At 40.6% G+C, this 23793-nt stretch overlaps 1 protein-coding gene across 7 annotated transcripts in view; it reads right to left on the bottom strand.

Annotated features, from left to right (window-relative positions):
* Window positions 1-23793, bottom strand: part of LOC140428543 (nuclear receptor coactivator 3-like) — a 326952-nt gene that overhangs the window by 106484 nt on the left and 196675 nt on the right. For 2 of the 7 annotated variants that reach the window (XM_072515142.1, XM_072515141.1), the window contains exon 1: window positions 7697-7826. The exons of the other annotated variants lie outside the window; for them this stretch is intronic. The gene's annotated coding sequence lies outside the window, so the exon portion shown is untranslated. Of the gene's footprint in view, window positions 1-7696; window positions 7827-23793 lie in introns of those variants that run through there. 7 annotated transcript variants of the gene reach the window in all.

The following is a 23793-nucleotide window of genomic DNA, read 5'->3' as shown; positions in this document are numbered from 1 at the left end:
TCTTTAAACATATTATTCCCATTAGTAATAAGCTAGTAATTTTATTTCTCAGAACAATGGCCTTGAAATTACACTATGGGATAATAGTCACCTGATACTTCATGTATTTATTTTAAATTGGTTAAAGGCATCATTAAAATGATAGATTGCCAACGTATTCTGCTTTTTGATTCAAAAGGTCAGTGTATAGAACTCCATTAGAATCCTTTTGAGTATCAGAGGAAAGCAAGCTATTCTTTATTCATCTTTCATTCAAAGGCAAAGCAAATCAGAATGCCTTCTTAGTGGTGAGAACCTAGGTGGTGTTGAGCGGTATAGGGAATTAGGTACTCACATATGCAAAAATCGCAGGTTAGTGCATAAACTAACAAGTACATGCAAACACACGTATGAGCTGGAGTAGGTCATTTGATCCCTTGAGCCTGCTCTGCCCCTCATTAAGATCATGACTGATCTGACCATGGTCCCAGCTACACATTTCCCCGAGGATATACATCCTCAAAAGGGTAGAGAAAAAGCTGGAACACTTTCCTCTGCACTATGGATGGTGCGTCAATTAAAATTTTCATGACAGAAACATAGCGTTTTGTTAGTTATGGGAATTGAAGGATATGGAACAGCCATAGGTAAACAGAATTCATGTAACTGAATGGTAAAAGCAGCACGAGGGGCCAAATGGCTTATTCTTGTTTTTATTATTGCTTTAAGTAAGATCGCACAAAATTATATTTAACTAAACTGGCAATGAATACCATTTCACATACTTTCTTTTTCAAACTGACGAGTTAGTGTGAAAATCTAGCAACTAGCTCAACCATTTTTGTCAAATATTGAAAGACAAGAGATAAGCATTTACCAACATGACTGCTCATTCACTTAATTTTCTACAATAAACCTTTTATTTTGTTGAAAAGGACTGAATTATTACGACCTCAGACAGCAGGTCCAGAAAAACAAGGGCCTCACTAGGCCAAGCACTATTGTAAATTTTCAGCCACAGTACAAAAAAGATCAAAGGAGAAATAAAGAATCCCGGGCAATAAAGGTTTTCATTTTTCCACTTCAAAAGTTGGCATTCACAAATCAACAAGTGCCACAAAATCTACCAAATTCCTCAAATAATTTCCTCACAATTTTGGCTGTCATTTTCTTTCTTCGCTCAAGTCAGTGTAATATTAATATCAATATTTATAACAAAAATAGATTATCCAATTCTTGATGTGCGATGAGGGGTTTCTCCCACGCAGGCCTATTATGCTGCCTGGAGCCTGGGGCTTAAATTGGAATTTAAGTTGGACAAATCTTGGACGACATTGTGTCAGTAACAGATGTACCAAGGGACCTGGCTTTCAGCCTACACACGCATTCGGAGCATCCTGACACCCCTCGTCACCAACAGGTAGGAAATGTACAAGCCAAGGTCTTTGGGGAAATAAAAGGAGAAAAAAAAAACTTTTCCCCATCAACATTTTATATAATGTAAAATCACGGAAGGAGATTGGAGATAAAAATGAGGTTTGGGATGATGTTTTCACTGCATTAACCTGATTAAAAGATGAACTAATTTTCATAATCCCCAAAATTGGAAGCTTGAAGCAATCATTCTTGAAAAAAAACCGGTTTCTTTGTTATTAATTCCATCTCCCTTCCACCCAATTGTTCAACTTGAACCAGGCTGCATGCTAGTTCATTGTCTTATTTGACTGCAAAGTAAATTTAGCAAAACTGAGCTTTAAATCCCATATTCTGTCCGTCACCAAAGAAACAATTTCCACGACCACAAAATTGCTAATTTCCATTTAGCCTACTACGGAGACAGTCAGCTCCCAGATTTGATTACTTCAATTCTGCCCTCATTGGCATTTCAGCCTCCACAAACAACAACTTATCCTAAACTTTGCCATCTTTATTTTGTCTATATCAAGTCCTGCTTCCCCATCAACTATATCCTTGATGATTTAATTTGATCCCTTATCAAGTTGCAATCCCCACTGGCTTCGCCCTATGCTAGGTCTGGAATATATCTTTCAGCCCTACATTGCCTCCCCCATGCTCCAATCCTTATTCCATACCCCATTAGTCTTAGATCCTTTAGCTGCCTCAGTTCTTCCTAAATCTTTCTGCCTCACCACCTTTTTAAAAATCTCATAAAATCCATCCTTGCAACCAATTTCTCATACCCCAGGTAAGTGTTCACTGTGTGAACATTTTGCGAAACACCTTGGATTTGTTATTGCTTGTGCTATAGAAGTACATATTGTTGCGGTTGTCAATGTAAATATACAACAAGGTGGTAGAGGGAGAGATAACAAATCTCTATCTCAAGTAAATATTATAAATCAACAGTTAGAGGACAAGCAAACAAGTATTTATAATGTAAAAGATAACAGAGATTTTATAATGTAACAGATAACAGAGGTTTTAGGGAGGGAAGAACAAAGTTACGTGCATCCTAAAAAGTGGCAAGCAAATAATAGTACTAAAACAGCTTCTGCGACATGTACAACTCATCCTCAGTCTGTTGCATAATTTATTTATAATTTGTACTAATAATGTGTTAAAACCAGTTAATTGTTCATAAACTGAACAAATCAGCAGGATTTTCTCACCAGCCCGCCTCGTATTTTTTGGCGGCGGAGGTCCTCCGCCAGTGGGCTCGACTGGTCCCGCCGTTGTCAACGGAATTTCCCGTTGACAGCACCCCATCGCCGGGAAACCCATGTGCTCGGCTGGGGCCGGAACGTCCCGCCGACATGAACAGCCGGTAAATCCCACCCTATGTGTACTGTGCGCCCCAGGGAGGGAAAGGGAAATTTTCTGTTTTTCTGTTTGAACAGAGGCTCGACAAAACTTAAAATTCCCCATTTTTAAAAAACAATTTTCATGCAAACGAGGTGATCAACAACAATCGGCAATCCCAAAATAAATCGCAATTGTGATCTTTGATCAACAATTGAGTATTCTGATAATACAGAATTAAGAGTTTTACAGTTGATACTCCCAGACCTGACATTAATCAAAATGACATATCAATAAGAAGATTTTGGAGTCAGTATACAACTCCTCTAAATGAAACAGTAAGACTACATGCTTTCTGTGCACAGAAATAATTCATTATGATGTTTGGATAACAAAATGAAATTCAAAATACAGAGCTAAAATGATCAATTAACCAGTGAGCCAGACAAACCCATTAAACAACTGGTGATTTCCAAACAAAATTTAAGGCAAATGTTCAGATTGTGATAGCAGTCTTGGATCTTTGGTGCAGTGCAACATCCAGCATATTAAAAAAAGAAAAATTGGGACTGCTCCTACACTAAAAGCAAAATTCACATTCAAGTTACTGAAAATGTAAAGTAAGTAAATATGCACCATCTACAGAACTGCCAACTATCACAGAATAATGTAACTCTATCAAAGAAAGGCAGAATTGTAATTCCAAATAAATAACCATATTACCAGCTACAATATGACCGAAACAATGGTTGTTACGGTGAGCTGCTAATCAACCCAATAAAACTGCCCAGAATATATTGTTGTTTCATTAACTGGTAGAAACTGGAAAACCATTAAGAAAGGAACAATGAAAAAAATTCCAACAGGTTCCATTACCCACATTATTATTTTCTGCTGTTTTTGAGTGAATAAGATAGAAAATTGGACTTGAGAAGTAAAAAATCTCAGACAATTACTGGACTACATGTGTGTACAAGTGAGACTTGAACGGCGGCACAGTGCTTAGCATTGCTGCCTCACAGCGCCAGGGCCCCGGGCTCAATTCCAGCCTCGAGTACCTGTCTGTCTGGAGTTTGCACTTTCTCTCAGTGTCTGCGTGGGATTCCTCCGGGTCCTCCGGTTTCCTCCCACAGTCCAAAGATGCGCAGGTTAAGTGAATTGATCATAGTAAATTGTCCCTTAGTGTTCAAAGGTTAGGTGGGGTTACGGGTTAAAGGAGGAGTAGGCCTAGGTATGGTGCTCTTTCAGGAGGGTCGATAAAAACTTGATGGGCCGAATGGCCTCCTTCTGCACTGTAGAGATTGTATGATTCTATGACTCAAGAAGCAAAAACTCTCAGAATTACCAGGACTATATATGTCAGTACAATGAGTCTTGAGAATGGGTGTTCTAATTTTGTAGCTCTGGTTAAAACATTGGATTTATCCAAATGGCAGCCGCCACTCTCCATTGCTGCTATGCTATTTCTCGGGACCCACCATTATGAAAGAGCACTGCTTTTCTCCTTATGCCCTCCACCACCACTTCCATAGCATCATCTGAAAATTCAAGGGCCTCAACTGCAGTTATCTTCATCTCGCAGCATGAAGAAACAACTCCAAAATGTGCCTGTAAATAAAGGCTGTTCTCTCAGCGACATAGGCTTCCATTAAATAACAGCAACACTGCCATTACGCTGAGCAACCCAGTGGGTGAGCTGATAATCGGCAGCGGGAACAGGGCCGACAAGTCATCGTGAACATTTGAATGTGACCCGACCATGAAACCAGTTCTGGCCTCCGGTATCATCAACCAATCGGCATTACAGGATGGCCCACCAAATGTGGCTCAACTGTAAAACAGGCACTAAATATAATTGAGAGTTCGAGACTACATAATTCAAAGAAAGGTTGAAAATATAGGTTCTGTGAAGAATGTTACTATTTTGCCGGCGAAAAACATCTTGTTGGTATTTTTCCCCACTCATACAAATTAAATGCTGTGTATGCACTATAACTCCCGTGTCAGCCTATTATTTCTTAACATGTCTCAGAACCTAGCCTGCTATCACCTTGCTTTACCCTTTGCAACAACCTGTCCCTACCATGGTCTAACTATCTTGCACATCTTGGTGAAATTCCATCACGGGAATCAGTGAGGCGGTTAGCAGCTGAGTGTGAAAGGTTCCTGGGATTTGGCCAACTTGGCTAAATGGCAGCATTCCTGCCTCAAGGCCAGAAGTTGAAGAGTTCAAACTACACTCCTGATAGCCTTGAAGATTAAAATGCAGGTTTCTAAATCAATGTGATCTCTCTGGTCTCTATGATCTCTCAAGGTTGACATCCAACAGGTGCTCATGAAGACACCGTTTTACTCAGGGTGGAGTAAAAAAAAATGTTTAAACGTACACATACAGATATAAACATCCTTATGCACATGCAGGTGCAGAATGTGTACATTCTACACCAATTTGAGGAAGCATCTGCTTATACTGATAAAAATGAACAGCATAGCGTGTTTTGACTAATAGGACAGTAAGAAGTGAATTGAATATAGTTATGTTGCTTCCTCATTACAGCACCAGATTTTGACTCATTAAGTGGAATGGACAATTAAGTAACCTGAAGTTCTTATCAAAAGGTGATGTAGTAGTGCAACTAACCAACAATTCATCATTATCTTCAGAAATTTAAACAAAAACTCTCAAAACGTTTTATCAAACTGTTGTACTTTAGAACTGATCCACTGCAAAAGGCTTGCAGGATCAAGCAAAGCTGTGAATGTTCAGCTCAATTAGAAAGACAAATTGCCATGGGCAGGTCTAAATTATGAATGACCCACATGATCCCATAGCATAATATTTTTTAATACAAAGCTAACAACCCATATAGCACAGTGACTGTCATAACAGGCTGCACATTTCTTTGACCCTGTGGACGGTGTTGCTATCACATGAAGACTGCTATTTAAAACATTTTTTTTGAAAATTAGGAACTATAATATTCTTCGCTCAATTTTAAAACTTTAGAGTTTCAATATTTTGGTACAGCGCACCGCAGAACAGGAGGTTGAATGTTCATACGCTCAATCCTTCACAGTAGGAGTAATCTTAATTTATGCTAATAGTGGTAGTGACTGTGGATTGTTGTAGAATAAAAAAATATTTCCTCTCTCTAGCCCTTCCGCCATATGACTTGATTATAAGACCATTCAATATACCCCTATGTTCCTAAAAATTACTCTTGGGCGGCATGTGGTGCAGTGGGTAGCACTGGGACTGTGGCGCTGAGGACCCGGGTTTGAATCTGGTCCTGGTCACTGTCCGCGTGGAGTTTGTACATTCTCCCCATGTCTGCGTGGGTTTCACCCCCACAACCCAAAGATGTGCAGGTTATGTGGATTGGCCACGCTAAATTGCCTCTTAATTGGGGGAAAAAAAACAATAATTGGGTAGACTAAATTTATTTTTTAAACATTACTCTCAGCAGTGAGTTTCCAATCTCCGCTTTGTTGCCGCAGTAAATTGCTGGCTGGAATAACTAAGTCATTCTCATGCACCTCTTGCAGGTATTTCAGACAGACATGGAGACAGGATTGTCACTGGTACTGGCCAGTTCTCAGGGGCAACAGTAGCACATGGGTTGGGAATTACCAATGAAAAGAAAGTTTAAATACCTTTTATGTATTTAGTGAATTGAGTGGGGATGTACAAGAATGCATTTCAGGCATTTAGATACAGAGTCCTAAATTTACTAGATATCAGTTTTTTCATGCTCAAGAAACATTTACAGTGCTACAAGGTTTGCCATTGTGTCAGCTTTCCACAAGGTCGTAGCAGTTTGCTGGTTAAATGGAGGAAGTGCAGCAGCTTTTGTTCCCCAGAATAAATCCAGGTATAATCAGGTCATACGGCAGGAAGGGCTAGAAAGCAATGAAATATTTTTGTTGTTGGGATACTACACTACCACTCTATAACAGATAATTGAGAGCAAACTGCAATTTATTCAGCTGCAATTTTATCCAATTTTAGTGATCTGAAAACTGAGGAGAATGATTTATGATCAGTAAAATTGTTGCTTTAAAATCACTAACAAATTCTGTGTCCAAGTTTTTTCTTTTATTAAAAAAAATGCTTCAGTGTTTCTTATACATAGATGAGACTTGGGAGCTGTATACTAAGAATGACAGCCAACAATGGAAAATCCTCCCCACTCCATTTGGCACCGTTCCACCGTGCCTCCCCCCTCCGAAGAACTCTGATGAAAAGTCAGACTTGAATAAAGTCAGAGAGGTAACATACTCTCAAATCACTTTAAAAAATACTGTTGTCAAAATGCTATACATACATTGATAAGGAGATAGCAACGCGAAAGAATCATTCAGTCCACCTAACAATTAAACTCATCCAGGGTTACATATAGCATCTACTCAGACTCATTCATCTCAGTCTGCATATCTCAAAGGTTTTTTGTCACTTAGTCTCGTCAAATTATGTTTCAGATCAATCGAGTGAAAAGATTGAATTAACAGATACAGTTTTCAAGGGATACAAAACTGGATATGGCATCAAAAAATAAAACTAAATTATAAGGCATCTGTACATGTAATAAAATGTCAACTTGCGTATCTATGTTGCTAGTCATAGAGAGGAATATTTCTCAAACATGATACACAACAGTCATTTATTGGAGGTTTACCCCTCAGGGTCGCATGTATCTTCATAACAAATTTACAACCTTTATTACAAATTTATAACCTTTATTTCACTATAAACACTCAGCAAAACTGCTTCAACCAAAAAACTTTTAATCATAGCTGTCTAAAAATATTCTTTGGCAAGCAAAACTGAAATAATTACACCCACACACCCGAGAAGCAGAGTCACTATCATAGCACTTCCAGTAATAAGCTTTTCTATGTAGAGGAAGTCAGCGTAAACAGTGAACAGATATTACAGAAAAAAAAAAATGATGCTCACCTTTAACCAATGAGATTGCTGAAAGTGGGCAAGTTGCCAAGGTCTTCCTGGTACTCCGCTAAAAGCCTAACTACTAACCAGTTAACTAAAGTAATCACCCACTTCCCACTCCTCCCAAACAATAGCAAAACTACGACATACTGAAACTGAGCTGAAGACCTTTCAAAATTCAGAGCACTCAGCTTGCTCCCAGGGAAAACAGGAAACAAATCAACAAAACTCATCAGCTTGTTTCACTTAGTTCACGTGATCTTTGCCCAGTCAGCAGCCAATGCATTTCCCTTCCTGTATGGGCAGAATTATAGTGCTGATCGTAATGACTGCTGAAAAATTCCCAACCTCCTTCTCCGAAAGAATGTACCAAGCTGCTCTTCAGCATGCACAGTGCTTCCAAAGAATGTTGCATTATTTTTGATGTTTCTATTTAATTACTGTAACTGAAAGCTGCAAGCGTCATTCTGTGCATATTTTAAATAGTTATTTTCCACAATGAAGGCGGTGCCAGTCTAAAAACAAACCAAGAGACCTGGTATTTGAAAGAATCTGCAGCGACTCTGGAACAGACTGAGCCATCTCAGACTATTTATACCAATCTCTGCTTGCATGCAGAATTATTAAAAATCAAACCCTTCACAGTATATACTGTAAAAAAAATCCACACATTTTTCCACCTTAATTATTCCATTTCTACTATTTTTGGAGGACGATGTAACTGCTGCTGTGAGACAGTAATGCGGCAGTTTGCAGATTTTAGTTTAAAGTTTATGCAAATTAAACAGATGCTACATCTTTAAAAGACAAGATTCTTGCATCTTGAAAAATAGCTTAATGCGTCATTTTCACTTCACAATTACTTACTGGTAAACCGTAATCCCTCTCTATGGAAATGACAGTTGCAGTCCAGCATATTCAAATGGTTCCTGTAGGGCTTGTTGTGTACAACATTGCAATGAAAAATGAAACCATCTCACATTCATGTCCCCTTGCTTCCTCGCTGCCAATACCACCTTCCCCGCACCCCACCCAACAACCTCACCACCATTTACTTTAGCAATATTAAAATAAGTTGTATCTTGTTCTCCTTTTATGAACATTAACAAACTGGGCTTCTGAAAGATCTATAGAACCCTGCAGCCCAGTTCTCGAGTTTTACAGTTACTGGACAACAGTTCAGGCTCATTGAAATGTTTGACTTTGTAAAGTCAGACTTAGTAGCAGACTAGATGAATCCAATATCTTTTGTCCTTTGGGAACCATTAACGTATATCTTACTCATTTCCTTCAGAATAGAAGCAATTTGTTTTATTCATTCATGGGATGTATGAGGCCAGCATTTACTGCCCAACTGTCCTCGAGAAGGTGGTGTTGAGCTGCCTTCTTGACAAATTAATGGTTTGGGAGGTTGGTTAGCTCAGCTGGCTGGACGGTTGCTTCGTGACATGGAGTGATGTCAACAGCGTGTGTTCAATTCCTGTACCGGTTGAAGTTATTCATGAAGGCTTTGTCTTCTCAACCTTGCCCCTCACCCGTGGTGTGGCGACCCTCAAGTTAAATTACCACCAGACAGCTCCCAAAGGGGAGAGCAGCCTATGATCCTCTGGACCTGTGGTGACATTTACATTTTATGCTTTTTAGAGGACAGCTACGAATCAACCATATTGTAGTCACACATGTAGAATCATCAGGTAAGGATCGCAGGCTCCCTTCCTTAAAGAATGCTCCTGGGCCAAACGGAATTTTATGACAAGCCGGGAGCTTTATGGTCACCATTAGTGATATTATTTATTCCAGACTTAGTTTATTGAATTTAAATCCAAGCTGCCATGATGAGATTTGAACTCATGCCTTCAGGTCATTAGTGCAGGCTTCAGAGTTACTAGTCCAGTAACAAGACCATTATGTTATCGTGCCCCTATAATCTGAGAGATGAAAATTGGATGCAAAACTGAAGGCATGTTGCATTAATGATGTCACCAAATAAAACAGTATTCCATTTTCAGTCGAAAATGTTAGTAAAAATTGTAGTCAGGAGAGCTCAGAGTTCAGGGACAGTTAGAATTGAGGTGACAGGCATATTACTGATGACGCAATGGGGTCTTGACCACCAGTTGGAGAATTGGTGGGTATCCTGCACCTTCTCTCCGGGACCCCATCATAGGTCATTGGCAAACCTGAGTTTGCTGGACAACCTCCCCAGGTGACGAGTACCCTACCCATTGCTGGTTGAATATCAACACTGATAGGATGACGCCTTAGGTGGCTACTTAAGAGCCTCAATTGGCCTCCGGATGGGAAGGCTGTCATCCACCCTTCCCATCCAGAGCTGGATTGTGGTGCGGAGAGGGGAGGGAACAGTATGCCTGGAAAGCAACCGTAACCCCACCCCACATCCTCCTGCTTCACCTTCAGGGGTGTTGGGGATGGGGCTTACAGATTTCCACCCATCCATTATTTCAGATTGGTGATCCTTTGCCAGAATTGTTCTGATGAAAAGTCACTGGAACAGTAATTATTTCGCTCTTCAAAGATTCTGTCTAGTACTTCCAGCACTTTGATTTTATTTCAGATTTCTAGCGTCTACAACATTTTGCTTTTGTATATAGGTTATTGATGAGTTGGTATTGCTCCATGATGTTAGCAATGATTCTTATTAATTCGGCAATAATATGGGGAGGCTGATGTGTGTTTTGAAGTAGTTTGGCTAAGCATCTCTCTGCTACGTCTGGTACACAGGTCTTCAGCGTTACAGCTGGGATGTCACAAGGGCCCTAGCCTTTGCTGTGTCCAAGGGATTCAGCTGCTTATCATATGGAATGAACCAAATGGGCTTGACAACTTCCACAGATGGTCAGAACCTGTCAAGGGGGCAGAATACGATTGACAATTCATGACATTGCAAACATTTCAGCATTGTTTGCTGTTTGAGAATGGTGATGTTCACAAAGGAAGTCAGAGGAAAGACTGGCGACCCAAACACCTGAGCATAGTCAGAGAAAATCGGATTTTACTTGAATGTCCGTGAACTTTCAGAAAACAAGAGGCCAACAAGGCACAATAATGCAAAATGATAACTTGCAATTCATATGACCTCATTAGCAATTCCAAAAGTAATGCAAGTTTCCATGATCAAAAACACTATTAAGCTATTACGCACTGCAAAATATTAATTGCCAAAAGGAATAAAATTAACACTTAAAGATGCACAGCACCAACACCGCAAGGCGTTGTTCAAGTCAAACAAATATGTGAAATAGTTGATTTGAGATGCAATATTGCAGTACATAAGCAATATCATTCAATAATCATTGAAGTAAAATGTTCCTCCGGTCTGACAAAAAAATTAACCATTTGGATTTCTTTTAATGAAACATTTACAAATGTTCTACCGTTCTGTGTTATTAATAGGGCAATCACATGTTTCTGTTGTACGCCTTTATACTTTCCTCAAAAGGTTACAGGGCATTACTTCTGTGACAGAATTGTTATCAAATGCACTTATCTGTTGAGAAAAAAATTACTAAATGAAAAAGAAAGCCTCAAAAGGAAGTAAAAGCTCAGAAACTGACAGAGACTCTTAAACTGTTACTAGAACCGCTACTTCCTTTGTGCATCTGGGAAGTGGCCTTCATTACTGGTATGCAGTTCTATGACACTGTTATATGGCTCAGAATTGATCTAATCTACACTTTAATGCATTTCTCAGTGTTCCCAAAGTTATCCCAATATATACTAATGCATTATGTTTTAGCAACCTTCAATTGTAATTGAAGTGGAGTGTACTTATAAATAAATATAATTCATACAATAATTGATTTTCAACAATGTCACATTAAAAAGTACAATTCCCACTCTGAGTACACAGTAATGTAAAGAATAGAGAATGTAATGATACAGTAATGTCAATTCCCATTATGATAAACCACCAATCTGATAAATGTAACAGTAACAATTGAAATAAAAATGTTTTTGTAAGGATGCATCAATTCCACCCTTATCAATGTAACTCCGAGCAATTCGCTTCCAAGTTTGCACATGCTATGGAAGCAATGCCATTACTTCAGGATACAGGTGTACCAAACCAATAAATTATTTTTTTTGGTTTAAAAACATTTGTTCCAATAATGACAAGCAATTGAGAATCCTTTACTGTGCAAGTACATTTTTTCCCCTTGTAGGCCCTTCTTAAATTGACGTTTTGGGGCCTGAACTGGAACAGACTGTATTTATATTGCAGTACAGGATTTGTAGTTCAGGTCTGAACCAAGCAAGTGTAAGTGGAAATTCCAATCTGGATATCATTTATTCTGCCAGCTAATTTATTTACTCACCACTCTTCAGTGGTAAAAGGGTGTTGTGAATGTACCCTAAGAATGTTCAAAGCCCATTACATCTGATCCATATAAATGGAGGATGGCGCACGGAAGGCAGAATAAGAGTAAATGGGCCTGTTTGGATTGAACTGTACCGATGTTGACGGACAGATGAAGACTGAAGCAAAATCAACCAACTACAGCAATTTTGGTAATGCAATGCCTGGGCCAAGCTGTTGCAGTTTCCCGTGGGCCTATTGATGACTGAATAGTGTTACAATGGCCTTAGAGACTGTTAACATTTAATGAGAAATTTGAAAACCCAATGATTAACTGAAAGAAATTACACCACAAGATTTCATGTTTTTAAAAGGAAAAACTAACTTTACTAGGTATAAAAAAAACCAAAGAAAGCACTAAATAAACACTTAGGTAACCTCTTATACTTTATATCAAAAAGCACAATAATACAATCAAAATCGGATACTAAAATCTCTACTGAATCTTCCATTTTATTTCAGCTGAAAAGAGTCTTTGGCTACTTATCAGGTTCTTGAAGGTTATCCACTTTCTTGAAACCAACTCCAAACTTTTCCAGAGCTGCCTTGTAAGGTCTGGAACTTTTCGGCTGGAGCTCGAGCTTCATGCAGTTCCTGTGCTGCAGCTTTTAAGCAGAAAATTCGAAACACCCCTGGTTTCTAATAGCTCTATTATCCTGGTCCACAGTTGTTTTACAGCTCCTGACAAATAATTTCTCTCTGCCCGATTCCAAGCTGCTTGCTTTTCTTTGAGGGTTACTATAGATCCCTTCCTCTAGCTCCAAGCTCAGCAAAACTTCCAGCCTCATTTCTGTCATGAACTCCATCTCCAAAATGATACTGCCTGCTTCTCTGTGCAAAAGCACACACACAGGTTAAAACAAAAGGAACATCCCGGAGCCTACAGCTCATTTACATGGCAACCTGGCACACTTCGAATGTTCCAAACAGAAATATAAATCTTTTACTTGAAAACAACACCTTTGATTCTGTGACACACATGACTGTCTCTAATTGATAGAATTGTCCTCCGTCCAGACTCCACCAAGAAACTCCCATATTTACCAACATATCCTTATTTTATCTAGGAACAAAAGTAATCCTTTTTTTAAAAAAAACAATTGCAGGCCTCATGACTCTCCCAAAAGCTCAAAGAAAGGAAATCCATATTTTGCGTTTTCTCCCTTCAAATTCTGACCTTATTAAACACTTGGAACTGTAATTATTCCTGGTCTGTTTGAATTAAATTTACTTCAGTACCGGTTATCCGTTTCTCAGTCAGACATTTCCATTTATCTTACATTTAATACTTTAAACCGAACGCAAAATAATGTGTTGCTAAAACTAACAGTTATACCTTTAAAATATTAGTGTAACCCATGAAACTAGAATTATGACAACAGCTTTCCAAACAATTATAAATTCCTACTCCTTTGTTCTATGGATTTCAGCAAGTGAGGTGCATCCCTGCAAGGAGATATTATGCACTCCATATTTGGCAAAGAGCGGCTCCTAGATACAGGAGTAGGCAATTTGAACTCTCGAGCCTGTTCAATCATTCAATTAGATCATCACTGTAGAACGTTCATAGAACCCCTACATAGAAATCCTACAGTGCAGAAGGAGACCATCCCCCCGATTGAGTCTGCACCGGCCCTTTTTCCAATAGAGCACCCTACCCAGGCCGAATTCCCCACTCCTAGCCCCGTAACCCCATCTAATTTATGGGCAATTTAGCATGGCCAATTCACCTAACCTGCACCATCTTTGGACTGTGGGAGGAAACCGGAGCACCCGGAGAAAACCCACGCAGGCACGGGAAGAAGGTGCAAACTCCACACAGTCACCCGAGGTCACAATTGAACCTGGGACCCTGGCACTGTGAGGCAGCAGTGCTAACCACTGTGCTGCCATCGCCCGTTCTTAAAAAAAAACACCAGCTCCCAAAACTACGCACTCTTTTATGAAAATGAGCAAATCCTTTCTGATTTGATTCCAAGTGCGCTGAAGCTGCTTTCTTTGGTTGTTTTGTTTGTTCATTAAATCCATTCCACCAGTCCCTTTCGTTTAACGGTAAACATTTTCTTTCAATACTCTTTTTAAAAAATTATTTGTCCTTGTTTGCCAAATTCTGACTTGCTGCTACCCTAGAATCCATACGGCGCAGAAGGAGCCCATGAGACTGCAGTAGGCACATACAGAACTTCAATTTAGTGATATATTTTAAATATTGGGGGGAGAATTTAATTCCGTATTCTAATCTTGTATGAAAATAGGTTATGGTTACATGACTGGAAAAGAGTACTCCCAAAATGAAGTTCCAAGAAATGAGACTGGTTTTCTTCAAATCCATTTTCAGTTTTGCTTCCCCCCACTGTCATGGATAGTAATAAGCTCACCTATGCTCAAAGTTATCAAACAGCTTTCTTTTCAAATCATCTAAATGCATGAAGGAGGGTGGCAACTGGAGGAAAAGAGTACAGACAGGCTTTTAGCTTTTGGCTTAAAGTGATGAAATTAAGAGCCAAGGATAATAACATGCCCACTAAATAAAGTATTTTAATATGTTACTGTGCAATTGAGCATGGCTCACATTTTCTCAGCAATGAGGTTTTTTATATTTGTTTATGGGATGTGGCCATCACTGGCTACGCCAGCATTTGCCGATCCCTAATTGCCCTGGAGAAGGTAGTAGTGAGCTGCCATCTTAAAACCGCTGCAGCCCATGTGATGTAGGTACACCTACAGTGCTGTTAGAGAGACATTCCAGGAATATGACCCAGCAACAATGAAGAAACAATGATATGTTTCCAAGTCTGGATGGTGAGTGGCTTGGAGGGGAATTTTCAGGTGGTGACATTCCCATGCATCTGCTGTCCTTGTCCTTCGAGATAGTAGCAGCCATGGGTTTAGACAATGCCATCTAAGGAGCATTGGTGAATTCCTGCAGTGCATCTTGGAGATGGCACACACGGCTGCCACTGTTCGTCAGTGGTGCAGGAATTGAAGGTTTATGGTAGGGGTAACATTCAAGAAGGCTTTGTTTCCTAGGGCCGGGCAAGTGGGAAAGGGACCTGGGCGGGGGCCTCCACGCTGGCCGGTTTAAGCCGGCCAGTGAACGGGAGGTGGGGGGAGGGGCTGCGGCCATCGGAGCCTGGCAGAACAGGGTCCGAGTGGTCTAGCCGGGGTGGAAAGTTGGGGGGAAGGAACAGAGGGTGGGAGGAGGAGTTTTACAAGAGGCAGTGGATGGGAGGAGCTGGAGACCTGGGGTTGGGGGGGGGGGGGGGGGGGAGGAGAGAGAGAGCTGTGTATGATTAAGGGTGACTACGGGTAATCCCTGATTCCTTTTTGTCATTTGTTTATGTAAACATGCGGGTTGAGGTTTGGGGGTTGGTGGGTAGATGGGATCGTTGTTATTATGGGGACTGACATATCTTGCTGATTATTGTTTATTGTTGATGGATGCAAATGTGGGAGAAAATGAGAAAAAGGAGGAGAATAAAAAAAAAGGCTGCTTTGTCCTGGAATGTATTGAGCTTCGTGACTGTTGTTGGAGCTGCACTCATCCAGGCAAGTGAGGAGTATTCCATCACACACCTGACTTGTGCCTTGTAGATGATGGACAGGCTTTGGGGAGTCAGGAAGGGAATTACTCGCCACAGGATTCCTGCCTGTGACTTTGGCACAACATAGAGGGCCGAAGGGCCTGTTCTGTGCTGTACTGTTCTATGTTCTCTGCTCCTGTAGCCACAGCTTCTATGCAGCTAATCCAGTTAAGTTTCTGATCAATGGTGACAGCACGGTAGCGCAGTGGGGCACTGCTGCCTCAACGCCCAGGACCCAGGTTCGATCCCGGCCCCGGGTCATGTCCATGTGGAGTTTGCACATTCTCCCTGTGTCTGCGAGGGTCTCACCCTCACAACCCAAAGATGTGCAGGTAAGGTGGATTGGCCACACTAATTTGCCCCTAAGAGGTTTCTGATCAATGATAAGCCCCAGAATGTTGATAGTGGGTGATTCAGCAATGGTTAGTACCACTGAATGTTATGAAGTATCGATTAGATTCTCTCTTGGTGGAGATGATCATTGTCTGGCACTTGTGTACTTGTGTGGCATGTTACTTGCCATTTGTCATCCCAAACCTGGATATTGTCCAAGTCTTGCTGTATTTGGATATGGACTGCTTTTAGAGTCATGAATGGTGCTGAACATGGTCAACCATCAGCATACAATCCACTTCTGACCTTACAATGAAGGAAGGTCATTGATGAAGTAGCTGAAGATAGTCAGGCCTAGGACAGTATTCTGAGAAACCCCCGCAGTGATGTCCTGGAACTGAGATGAATAGCCTCCACAACCATTATCTTTTGTGCTAGGCATAACTCCAACCAGTAGAGTTCTGATAGATTCAGTTTTGCTAGGACAACTTGTTGCCACACCCAGTCAAATGCTGCCTTGATGTCAAGGTGTTGAGTGGCTCAGGCAGAGCTCCGACAGAGTGTCAGTGAGCCGGTTATTGCTGAGCAAGTGCTGCTTGATAACACTGTTGATGACCCCTTCCAAGAGTTTACTGATAATCAAGAGTAGTTCACTGGCTGGATTGTTCGAAATCTATCCCATTTAGCATGGTGTCAGTGCCACTCAACACGACGGAGGGTATCCTCAATACGAAGATGGGGCTTTATCTCCACAAGGACTGTGTGGTGATCACACCTCCCGATACTGCCATGGAAAGATGCAACTGCAGTTGACAGGTTGGTGGGATGAGATCAAGTATGTTTTCCCTCTTATTGTCAACACCTGCCACAGACTCAGTCTAGCAGCTATGCCCTTCAGGGCAGCTCAGTCTGTACTGGTACTCCTCAGCCACACTTGGCAATGAATACTGAAGTCCCCCACCCAGAGTATATTTTATGTGCTTGCCACCCCCAGTCCTTCTTCAAACTGGTGTTCAACATGGAGAAGTACTGGGCGTGGGGTACGTGGTAATCAGCAGGAAGTTTCTTTGCCCATGTTTCACTTGATGCAATGAGTGCAATGGGACATAGTAGAAATAATAGAAACCATACTTATTCAGTCAACTCTGATGCCAACAGAACCAATTGCACATTGATTTGCTGAGGCTTAATATCTTGTCACAGAAGGTTTCACCTCTAGGACGCGGACTTAAATGTTGACCAACCAACAAGAATTTAGCCCTCTCTTTATTGTAAAAGCACCATCTAAAGAGTGTGTAGTGGTCAACCCATGAAATATTATAAACAGAATCATAAAACTATTGGATAGCCTGTAGGATGTCTGGTGTAGAAAATGGGAATATGATACTATTAATATGAGAGTATATTTCAGAGATTGTCCCAAAACAATTATAACAGGAGTATAGAAAAAAGTAAAGGAGGTGCAAAATACAAGGGGCATGGAGGGAGCTGAGGTCCTACAATGTGTCTTGGATTACTTTGGATTCAGTATGGTTTTAATCTGACAAGGAAAGAGGTAGTACAGGATCCACTTCTGGAAAATGAAGCAAGGCAAGTAGATAACAACTTGAAAACATCGAACATAACATAGGAAGCTTTAGCATAAAGGAAAAAGGACTGTACAAAATTCAGGAACCTAACTGTCAAAAGCCATTTTCAATTGAGATAAAAAGGAACAAACTCAAATAAAGTAGAAAGAAAGAAAGCAAATTAAAACAGTGCACGAAGAATAGAAAATAATTAAAAATATGATAAAGGCAGACTCAAAACGGTTCAGCAAAAATGTTGAAGGACCCAGTGGGTCTAACACCAAATCTTTCAAACATCCATAGATATTTAGAAATTATACCAGAGGACTTCTATGTACAAAACGAGAGCGGGAATAAGCAAGCTAATTACGGGATCGCCAGCCAAACATCATTAGTAATTAAGTTTCCAGGTCATAACCAAGATAAAATACTTAGCGCGACCCAGGTTAAAGAAACCTTAATAGGTAAAATGGCAAATTGCATCTGACAGTTTTAAGTCCTGTAAAGATGTAACAGTGTTCTCATAGAGGAAATACAGTGCATGTTGTTTACATGCTTTTCAGAAAGTGATCGATAGAAAACAGACAGTTGTTAGTAGAAGGTTTTCAGATCAGCGAAATATAGATAGCATCGGTTCCTTATAGCGCAGAAGGAGGTTGTTCGGCCCATCGAGTCTGCAGTGACCCTCTGAAAGAACACTTTAACATAGGCCCACTCCCCCGCCCTATCCCTGTAATCCTGCACACGGATCACGGCCAATCCACGAACCTGCACATCTTTGGATTGCGAGAGGTGGAGCACCCAGTGGAACCCCACGCAGACAGGGGGAAGGTGGTGAAAATTCCACACAGTCATCCAAGGCCAGAGTCATACCTAGGCCCTGTGAGGCACAAGTGCTAACCACTATGCCACCGCGCCGTTTTATAAACAGCATCATTCTTCAGGAGTCAGTGCTGGGACCACTGCTATTCTGGATATATATGATACAACAAATAAGTGATTTGGCCATTAGCACAGGCTGCACTATATCGGAGGGTCAGTTTAGCTCAGTTGGCTGGACAACTGGTGTGTGATGCAGAACAAGGCCAACAGCGTGGATTTAATTCCCAGACCACCCAAGGTCATTCATGAAGGACCCGCTTGAGGTGTGGTAATCCTCAGGTTAAAACACCACCAGTCAGCTCTTCCCCCTCAAAGGGGAAAGCAACCAATGGTCATCTGGGACAATGGCGACTTTACTTATTATATCAAAATGTGTAGATGACACAAAAATAGGGAGGACATTTAAATTATGGAAGTGACTAAGCAATTATGTGAAGACGTGGATTAGTTAGTGGACTGGATAAATAAGTGAAATCTACAATTTTATTGCAATGAGGAAAAAGAATAAGGAAAGCGCATTTACAAGAAATGGAAAACATTTAAAAAAAGAGCAAAGGGAATTAGGCTTTTAGATACAAATAAGTAAGAAGACAGTCAAAACAAAAAAATATTTGGGATCCTAGGTTTTAAAATTAGGACTATTGGGCGGCACAGTGGATAGTACTGCTGCCTCACAGTGCCAGGAACCCAGGTTCAATTCCTGCCTTGGGTGGCCGTCTGTGTGGAGTGTGCACTTTCTCGCAGTGTCCGCGTGCGTTTCCTCCGGATACTCCGGTTTTCTCCCACAGTCCAAAGATGTGCAGGTAAGGTGGATTGGCCATGCAAAATGGCCCCTTAGTGTCCAAACGATTAGGCGGGGTTACTGGGTTACGGGGATAGGGTGGAGATGTGGGCCAAGGTAGGGTGCTCTTTCCAAGGGTGGGTGCAGACTTGATGGGCCGAATGGCCTGCTTCGGCACTGTAGGGATTCTATGAAGAGTAAAAATCTCCACAAATCAATAATTTGAAAGTAACAGTACGGTGTTCAGCTTTGGGCACCTTACTTTTGGGAGGATATAAAGGCATTAGGTAGGATTCAGGAAAAAATAATTAGATCATCCCAGGGTTGAGGGGCTTTAATGCTGGGGACACTAGTTTAAAACAAAGGTCAAAAGGGAATCTCCAATGATGTTGAAAATTATGAAATCATAAATCATGGAAAACTATTTCTCTACTGGACGTGAAGTTTGATGTTTAGGGCACATGTGGTTACTGGACAAGTGGTTCCGAGAAAGGAGGCTTGATTCAGGAGCTGATTCTGATTTTTGGCCAGAGGCAAAAACAGTCAATCGAGTCAATGTGATGCTGAAACTCAATGTTGCATCTAAACTCTGACTGATATTAGCACCTGCTCATGGTACATGTTAAGGTTTATGAACACAGGAGTGCTTAGGAGCATTTCTTCTGAAGCCTATCTACATGCTAAGTCTTACTGTTCCATTATCTCCCGTAGGATATATTCACTTGAAAAAATATCAGGAATGCTATTGAGAATTTGGGTTATCTCAAGCACCCATATACGAGCTAGCAGTAATTACAAAAGCACAAGTGAGCATGGAATTGCCCAACCATTACCTTGGCTCAGTTGGCAAACTCTTTACCTTCTAGTTCAGAGATTTGTGAGTTGAAGCCTCAAGAGGGCTGATCCTCTAATGTAGCACTGAGGAAATGCCTCAACTATCAGCTGAGATATGAAAGTGACAACCCAATTGCCTCTTCAAGTGTGCCAACCAATACAATATTGAGTTCAGAAGAATGAGGGGGGGGGGGGGGGGGGATCTCATAGAGACTAATAAAATTCTAACTGGACTAGACAGGGTAGATGCTACCAATGATGGGTGTGTCCAGAACCAGGGGTCACAGTCTGAGGATTCAGGGTAAACCATTTCGGACAGAGATAAGGAGACATTTCTTCACACAAAGTGGTGAGCCTGTGGAATTCATTGCGACAGGAAGTAGGTGATGCTAAAACTTTGAATATATTCAAGAAGCGGCTGGATATAGCACTTGGGGAGAATGGGATCAAAGGCTCTGGGGAGAAAGCAGGATTAGGCTATTGAGTTGGATGGTCAGCCATGATCGTGATGAATAGTGGAGCAGGCTCGAAGGGCCAAAAGGCCTCCTCCTGCTCCTATTTCTGCGTATGTATCTATGTATTCCTCAAGCAATACCACATTAAAATGGATTGATCATTCATCTCACAGCTATTCACAAGACATTGAAGGTGCAGTTGTCTGTCAAATTGGTTCATACAATGACAAAGTTTCATCATTACAATTCAAGACGTATTTAATTATGTGAATTGTTTTGACATGTATTGCAGTATATTTATGAAGGTACTACAGGGTACAGGTGCAGATTTAAAATCAAAGTTTCAATGGTTAACCTCAGACACCACCAGGTCAATTCATTAACATAAAAACACACAACTTCATGTGAAGATTGTGCTTTGTGCAGGGAGCATGCAGGGAGCATAATGTGGTGTGGGCAGGGAGGAGCAGAGTGAGAAAACAATCTTGAGAATGCAATCTTCAATGGATTTCTGCTCAATATTACCGAATTTAAATACAAGAGTTGCACGTAGAAGGGGGAAGAGGGATGAAAGTAGTGCAACATTTAAGACCAATCCAATATGGAGGCATACAATACTTAGTCATCAGGTTTGGAAATTTAAACAATTAATTTTTATTTATAACAAGAACTATACTGCAATATGCAGCACATACAACTGGGTCATTTACGTAATTCACACATACACACACCGCATCTCTCGGGTGCCACAAAGTCAGAGTTCTCCTGTTCAAAAAACCAGCACCATATACTATGTTGCAACTTTTTGAATTCCTCATTCTTTCTGCTGCTTGACTTAAGGTACATGTCCATTAAGCATCCATGGATCAAAATGATAACTGCAAAAATAAAGAAATGGGAAATAAGGGAATCAACACGAAGGACCCTGACACCAGTTTGTACTCAAGAGCTAAAGGATGGTATTGCAGCTGCAGAAGGCAGTACAGTAGAAAGTTGCCAAAGTAAGGCAATGCAATAATCGCAGCCATCAGGTTGGAAGCACCAAGAGAGGTATTCAAGCTGCATCTGACAGCGGAATGCCTTCCTACACTTTTGAGGATTTCAGATGTAATTTCACTAGAAAACAATTTAGCTGCTTGATGCAGTCACTTATTGATATCCAGGACAACCGAACAAGGTGGGTCACTGTGTACGTACTCTTTCAACTTACAGCAATTAAAGGTTACTTATTTGTTTGTTCATCAGATCTGAACAAGTGATCTCAGTAGCTAACTGCTCTATTCTCTTGAAGGATAATATGCTAGTCTAACAATGATGGAGCCCAGTGAAAGGGTAGGAAGTAGGCCTCACAGCAGGACCAGTAACCTTCTGCTCTTAATTATTATTCCCTTTCCCAGACTCTCAAACTTACACACAACCACCATGCATAATATCATGCAAAGGTGTGAGGTGTGTCTTAATGCTAGCATTCTAACTTATTTCTTCTTCTGTCACTCTAGGCGAAGGAGAACACCTGCCAGCACCAGCACAGTTATACACATTCCACAGGATACATTTAGTGATGTTTGAGAGGTAACATAAAGTGAGGAAAAGTGTACAGCTAATTGCTGGTCACCATAAATGGCTTGGAAGGCCAAGCCAGGTTACTGTTACTCTTCAGTAGGGTAAGGAAATCAAAGAGTTGGTGATGCTGATCGATGCATTAGTTATCAGCTTGATATCTGTTCAGCAACACTTGGATATCCATGTTACCTGGTGCAACAACAGCTGTCTAAAGGTATAAAGTTGACCTTGACTGCCAGTGACAATGTTGTGCTAATATTGCAACACTCTTCAGATCAGGTGTCCTTGTGACATGGCCTGTAATGGCAATTGTCCGATCACTGGCAGGTGGATGTACCTGTACATGGTCACAGCACAACAACAGTGGCTGCCAGTTTGGCTCAGGTACCATTACTCTCGCTAGCATGTGTTTTGTTTAATTCTTGTCGAACTTTGACCATGAAATACTACTTTTGGATTCATATAAACCAATCATCACCTCAATTATTTTCTTCATCGCAACTTTCCAACCACCATTGAACTCTCTGGCTTGCTTTTGAATATCTTGTGCTTTCCTGAGCTTGTTTTAAGGGTTCCTTTTCATACACACTCATTTGCAATCTCTGCCTTTTCAACTGAAATCCTGCAAATGTTTTTCTCAGTGTTATACTTGGTGACGTCAAACTATAATACATTTTTTCCGTACCAATACTTAATAATCATTAAGAAATAAAATGTATTCTCCCTGAAATTCTTTTTAAAATAACTATTTTCAAAAACACAAAATATGTTAGAACGGTATTTAAAAAGTATGCTAAACTAAATAGTAAAACAAGTCTGTTCACCATAAAGAATTCCAGTACACATGGTAGTTCCTTCAAACTACATCGGCACAGGTGTCCAATGAAAAACATTGATTCGAACACTGAAAATGCTACTACTGGATCACTGTTTAATGATTTCCTCAAAAATTACTCTTCATTTCCACTATTAATTGTTCAGTTTTCATTGACATCACAATGACAGCCAAAATAACAAACTATTTTCAGCAATCTAGTCAACTAATTTTTAAAAAGTTGTTGCTGACAGTTCGATTTTTATTTATGAACTTCATGATTAACTATTTAAATTGCAACTTGACAACTGGCTCATTCCTATCAGTTTACTTGTGATCAGTTACTGCTTTCAGTACATGGAATCTAGTTATCAAGTGAAAATGTGACTTGAAGAAAAAGCACACTAGACACAACTCCAGTATAGGTAGAACAAAGAAACAAATCTCTCATCAATTTCACAAGAAGTAAGTGAAAATATAGACTCAGAGGCAAGAGAGAACAGCAGGAAACTTTTCTTCACTCAATGAAATCCTTAGTTTTCAGTTACCATCCCACCCAGTTATACATGTTATACTATACCACCTGACGCAAACAGAAAGTCACACATGAACCTCATGTAGGATTACTAAGAATTCTGAAACACACTGTAATGCAACAACCGCTGAAAAATCACATAATGAAAAAAATTGCACTGAATACACCAATTTAGTTACATTTAAAACATGGGATGCTGGGCAGCATGGTGGCACAGTGGTTAGCAGTGTTGCCTCACGGCACTAAAGATCCGGGTTTGATCCCGGCCCCGGAGTTTGCGTGGAGTTTGCACATTCTCCCCGTGTCTGCGTGAATCTCACCCAACCCAAAAAGATGTGCAGGGTAGGTGAATTGGACACGCAAAATTACCCTTTAATTG

Source organism: Scyliorhinus torazame, chromosome 8 (assembly GCF_047496885.1).
Source record: "Scyliorhinus torazame isolate Kashiwa2021f chromosome 8, sScyTor2.1, whole genome shotgun sequence".
In the NCBI taxonomy this organism is placed as follows: Eukaryota; Metazoa; Chordata; class Chondrichthyes; order Carcharhiniformes; family Scyliorhinidae; genus Scyliorhinus; species Scyliorhinus torazame.
The sequence above is the reverse complement of the archived record's forward strand: the minus strand, read 5'-3'. Positions and strand labels throughout refer to the sequence as shown.